The following is a 6,918-nucleotide window of genomic DNA, read 5'->3' on the forward strand; positions in this document are numbered from 1 at the left end:
AATTGGAAGCTAGCATTTCCAGTTCTAAAAATACAATATTTCATAGAAAGTTTAGAAGGTATAAATCCAAAAAGTATTTCTCAAAAGTTAATGGATTTTTAAAACAATTTATAATTAAGACTTTTTGGTGAAATATACAAGTCACTATACCACAATCGTTTAAATTGATCTACAAGAACATTTTGCACCTTTTTCTTTAACCATGTACATGTAATATTAACAGTTTTGTTGCCATACATAAGCAAGTCCACAATCATTCAAAATATTTTTAACAGCATTGCACCATGGAGTATTATAATTTTTCAACACATAATAATTTTGATGACATTTTAGTACCTTGTGATACAACAAGTTTTGCCCACAAAGAAATCATACGAGTTTTGACATTAATAGATAAAGGATATCTACCAAGTTCTCTATATACCATAAAATTTGGTGTGGAAGCCCTAAGATTTAATATATGTTTACAAAATTAAATGGGGTCTTTTAACAAGAGTGATATTACAAAATCCCCATATTTCACAACCGTATAACAAAATTGGTTTCACTATTTTATCAAACATATTTAATTTACAATCGATTGAAAGATTATGTTTTCCACATTTTCTAAGAACACCATACAATGCTTTTATAGCTTTTTCATACATTTCCTTAATATTCAAATTGAAAGATCCACTTTTACTAAATGTTACTCCTAAATATTTAAAATTTTCAACAATTTCCAATGGAACACCTTCAAAATTAAATGAAGTATTAGTACTTCTTTTACCTTTACCAAATATAACAGACAGACAGACGCTGAGGAAACCTATTTATAGTCCATTCTGGTTTCACCGGAAGGGTCTTATGACGGAAAAGTAATGTACTCAAGGGACCATATACTGCAACCCTGTTTTAACTGTGAATTCATATGGTACATGTATATATGAAACTGTTATAACCAGTAGTTATCTGTAGTTCGAAGCATTTCAAAGCCGCAGTATCCAAACAGTCTGGACCTGAGCTTGACACCAAATGTCATATTAAATAACTCAATGTCTTGAGGTAATCTGGAAAAAAAAAAACACTTTAATTTACATAAAGTTTCGAAACGAAAGAAAGATCAAGAATCTTTTTTGGGGTGGGGGGGGTGGAGGGGTGGAGGATATATCCCCCTTTCCAAATTGTGTCCCCTATTCACCACAATATGATATTGTGATATGACCTTAATTTATAAGGCATAATGTTAAGGAGGCTGGGGGGTCAACAAATTAACCATCAGATATAACTTAATTTTTTAGATATGATATCTTAAGCTGCCAACTTTCATTTGGCAAAGAAAAATTTCATAAATTTTAGTTTTAAAATTTGATGATTTTTGTATATCTTTATATGGAGCTCTTCTTCTAAAGAAGATCAATATAGTCTGAAAATGGCCACAACCCCCCAGCCTTCTTAAGTCACGGTCATACACACCCTAGGTAATCAGAAAAAAAGAAGATTTGAATTCATTTAATAAAGATTCCAAAATTCTGACCAGCACCTACTGCGACAAGGGACCTCGGTTTATACGGTCTCATCCAAAGGACCGGTCTCCACGTCCCACAGTGGGATTCGAACCGGCGACGTAAGGATCAACTCCTTACTCCGCGACTCTGGAGCAAACGCTCTAACCACTGCGCCACGCGACTTCGGTGATTGTTGAAGATATTACACATTCAGCGTATTGGGCGATTTTGGAAATATTGTCGCTACTGAGCTCCAATTTGCGCCGTAAGTTTTCACCAATCCAATTAAAGCAATATGAGCTGCAATTTTGATGTCGGAAATCTAAGTTGCAATATTGTAATTAACTATTTCAATGACGCAAAAAGAAACTTTATATACCTTTTATTTTTTATATTAGCAATGGAAGAACTAATTTTAAGCTTTGATTAAAGCAAAATTACATTATTGTCGTCCTGTATAATATGAATTTTTTCTTATATAATGCTATACATTCCACTCTACAGAAATATTTCTGAAACAATTTAATACTTTATTTTAGTCTAATTGATCAGAAAGATTTAAGTTACATACAGATTTATCATAAAATCACATTTTAACAGCAAAATAAAATTCTCAAAAAATGCAGCTCATATTGCTTTAAACTGATTAAAATTAGATCCTTACAGCGACATATAACAAAATACAGGAGTGTAATGGATCTAATTTTAATTAGAAGTTTTCACAAAAGTGAAGATTAAGTTCCAGTATTTTGTGATTTTTAACAACCTGAAGTCTTGGAAACGGGTGGGTGTAAGGTCATAGTAAATACACTGTATATTTACATGTGCAATTTTACTACAATATTTGTTAATATTTTATAAAATTTTCATTTGCAAAACGTAGCAAAAGGTTGCATTTAGTTTATACACAGACAGCTTTTGTTAAACAAAAAAAATTGAACTTGATACTTGTATAATCGTATATTATCAGTTTACAGTTGTCATATAGGCCTCGTGTTTGTATTTATTATAATACGTTTCACTGTAATAAATCAAATACTTGCTAATCTCTATATGTACAATGCGACTGCGCGAGATTCACATACAAAAAAAAGAAAAATAACAACTAGAAACTCATTGCGAGCAATGAGAGGTCTTCCGTCCGATTCTGAAAATAAAAACGAGAATTCAAGCTGAAAAAGTGATAAAAGAAATTCAGACACTCAGGAAATTTAACCCTGGTCGTCAGCGTGAAAATCCAACGTGCTATTTCCTTAAACCGGAAGTTGACGTTTTCAAGGTTACTCTAGACATTTGCACTCTGATTTTAAAATTCATTTCAAATACTTTATCTATAAAGAATATTTATGGGAAAGTAAAATGCTCAAATTATTTAGTTTATCTCATATAACCGGAAATTGTAGATTTTGTTTCCGGTGGGACCAACATCTTTCGAATCTGCGAAAAAGGTGCAATAAAGTGATGCAATTTTAATTAAAAAAAGAAAAGTTGAAATTTTCTATTTCTTTTATCACTTCCTGTGACGACTGGAAGTGACGGCTGACGCTCTGAACCCAAATGGTTTTGCCTACATCTTAAGGACTGTTGCTCATATAAGTTTGGTGTCTTACCGTTTTCGAGTTCTTGCTTAGACAACTTCTCGTATAGAATTTTTCAAGAACTCTTGAGAGTAGTTTTAATTGTAATAAACAGACTACATTCTGGATTGTTTAACCTACCAAGCCAACTTTTTTTTTTTTTTTTTTTTTTTTTTTTTTTTTTTTTTTTAGATTTTGTCAAATCAGTGTTTTTGCAATTCTCAATGCATTTCCTATGTAAAATGTTGATAAAAGGGACCTACATAATTTTTCGCCATAATATTTCTCCAAAACTCACTTATTTCATATGGTTTTTGTTTTATATATATTATCTATTTTCATTTCCTATGACTTCTAGATATTTTAGCTAAAAATGTAAATATAGAAACAAGACAAGGACATACCGGCACCGATCTCTATTTTTGAGTTACTTCCCTTAACAGCTATAATTACATATTATCCATGAGAGTCAAGAGAGTCAGACTGGTTCTATCATGTAATTGACTGAATTGATTGAAACACATTGTCATAAAAATATTGGCATGGATTTATTTCAATTTTTATTAGTAGTTACTAAATGCTGCTTCCTTCATACAACCTAGAAACTGATCTCAGTCGGTCTACCTTTCAGCATATATGTCAAATCTTTGCCCTTCCCAGCATACTGAGCATAACTATGGTAAATGACGACCTGTTGGCTCTTTGTCTCCTGAATACAATGTACAACAAAGTCATTACTACTTTTCTTTCTTGCTGTATAGATGATTCTACCCGTTGAAGGAAGTACACGTGCTTTTTGTTTAACTTGCCAATGTCCGTAAAATATAACATGGGTACTTCAAAAATGCAAGGATTTTTCAGGATTTATTCAAAACAAATGCAAATAGCGCAGGATTCACACAGGAAAAAAAAAATCATTTATAAAGATGAAAACGTAAATTAAAGGTAAAAAATGAGAAAGAAAATTCAGACATAATCGGGATTAAACCCGAAATAATAGAACACCGTTGACGTTTGAGGTTAGTGTGCGAGGTACCAGCCACCCGAGGAGCTCCGAGTACCGACCTGCTCGTCGGAGTTTACGGAGACAGTCGCCATTTTGGACCCGCTTCAAATTTTAAAATGCGAATATCTAGAGTTTGGATTTATCAATTTTTAAACAAATTATATATTAAACCTTTTTGGAAATGCCTCTATTAACTCTACTAATATCAAAGAAAAATATTGAAAAACAAAAAAGTTAGAAAATTCAATTTTTTTAAATTCGCATACGGTAACGACCGGAAGTACTGACGACGAACGAAAGGTCATGTCCCGGCTAGGATTTATCACGATCTATAATCCCTGAAAGTTTCACATTGATATCTTTTACCGTTCTTGAGATTAGTTGCGGACAAAATGTCTTTTAAAATTCAGAAAATGGTCGGTAACTTGGCACCGGAAGTGATTTTCCAAAAAATCTCTCGGATAAAATAACATTAAATTCCATCCAGTAGTCTATGAGAAATCGCGTGCACAAAATTAGATGGGCGGAAAAATAATAATAACTAGAAACTCATTGCGAGCAATGAGAGGTCTTCCGTCCAATTCTAAAAAAAAATAATGAAAATTCAAGCTGAAAAAGTGATAAGAGAAATTAAGACACTCTGGGGGGATTTTACCTTGGTCATCAGCGTGAAAATCCAACATGCTAACCATTAACCATTCACATTTTTTGCATCACTTCCTGTCACGACCGGAAGTAATGGCGATACAAGATTTTTTCACGATTTAAATAAACTGATGACTGACTATCAGTCCTGAAAGTTTTAGACTTTAGTCGTTTACTGTTTCCGAGTAATATTGCAATAAAGTGATGCAAGTTTTAATTTAAAAAAGAAAAGTTAAAATATGTCATTTCTTTGATCACTTCCTGTTACAAGCGGAAGTGACGACTGATGCGTTTAACCCAAATGGTTTCGCCCACTCCTCAAGGTTTATTACTCATAAAAGTTTGGTGTTTTAATCTTTTACCAGTTTTTGAGATCTCGTTCAGACAACTTCTCATTTTGAGGACAGGAAAACACGCGACCGGAAGTGAATTTTTGAAAGATATTTAAGGTTACTCTACACATTTGCAGTCTGAATAACATATTTAAAATTCATTTCAAATACTTTATCTATAAAGAATACTTATGGGAAAGTAAAATACTCAAATTATTTAGTTTTTCTCTTATAACCGGAAGTTGTCGTTTTTTGTTTCCGGTGGGACCAAAATCTTTGGAATCTGGGAAAAAGATGCAATAAAGTGATGCAATTTTAAATTAAAAGAAGAAAAGTTGAAATTTTCGATTTCTTTGATCACTTCCTGTGACGACCGGAAGTGACGGCTGACGCTATGAACCCAAACTGTTTTGCCTAAATCTTATGGTCTGTTGCTCATATAAGTTTGGTGTCTTAATCTCTTACTGTTTCCGAGATCTTGCTCAGTCAAATTCTCAATTTCAGGACCGAAAAACACGCGACCGGAAGTGAGTTTTACAAAGATATTTGACGTTACCCTAGACAATTGCAGTCTGAATAACATATTTAAAATTCATTTCAAATACTTTATCTACAAAAGATATTAACGGGAAAGAAAAATGCTCAAATTATGTCGTTTTTCTCTTATAACCGGAAGTAGACGTTTTTGTTTCCGGTGGGACCAACATATTTCGAAACTACAAAAGAGATGCAATAATGTGATATAAGTATTTATTTTAAAAAAGAAAGTTGAAATTTGAAGATTTCTTTAATCACTTCCTGTGACCACCGGAAGTGCCGACGACGAACGAAAAGGAGCGACCTGGCTTGTACTTATCACGATCTATAATCCCTGAAAGTTTCACATTGATATCTTTTACCGTTCCTGAGATTATCCGCGGACAAAATGTCATTTTGAATTCAGAAAATGGTCTTTCACTTGGCACCGGAAGCGAATTTCCAAATTTTCTCTCAGATAGATCAAGTTCATGTTCCGATACATCTATCCTGAAAATTTCATGTAAATCCATCCAATAGTCTTCGAGAAATCGCGTGCACAAAATTAGAAAGTCAAAAAAATAAGAATAATAATAATAAGAAACAGTAGAATCACTATAGGTCTTCCGTTGAAAACGGAAGACCTAATAAGAAACAGTAGAATCACTATAAGGTCTTCCGTGAAGACGGAAGACCTTAACTAGAAACTCATTGCGAGCAATGAGAGGTCTTCCGTCCGATTCTGAAAACAAAACGAAAATTCAAGCTGAAAAAGTGATAAAAGAAATTCAGACACTCTGGAGATTTAACCCTGGTCGTCAACGTGAAAATCCAACGTGCTAATTATTAACAATTCGCTTTTTTGCATCACGTCCTGTCACGACCGGAAGTAACGGCGATACAAGATTTTCTCACGATTCAAATAAAGTGATGACCTTCTATCAGTCCTGAAAGTTTTAGATTTCAGTCGTTTACTGTTGCCGAGCCGTATCTTGAGAACAGATTCTAATTTTGAGGACAGGTAGACAAGGACCGGAAGTGAATTTTAGAAAAATCTCTGACTTTTCTCTAGACATTTGCAGTATCTACAACATGCATATAATTATTTCAAGTACTTTATCGATAAGCAATATTTATGAGAAAGTTAAATATAAAAATAACGTAGTTTATCTCCTAAAACCGGAAGTTGACGTTTTTGATTTCGGTGGAATCTAACATATTTCAAAACAGTGAAAGAGATGCAATAAAGTGATGCAAGTTTTAATTTAAAAAAGAAAAATTAAAATTTTGATTTCTTTGATCACTTCCTGTGACGACCGGAAGTGACGGCTGACGCTCTGAACCCAAATGGTTTT

The sequence above is a fragment of the Saccostrea echinata genome, unplaced genomic scaffold (assembly GCF_033153115.1).
Source record: "Saccostrea echinata isolate AGI-Se365-2 ecotype Australia unplaced genomic scaffold, CSIRO_AGI_Sech_v1 ptg000064l, whole genome shotgun sequence".
Classification (NCBI taxonomy): Eukaryota; Metazoa; Mollusca; class Bivalvia; order Ostreida; family Ostreidae; genus Saccostrea; species Saccostrea echinata.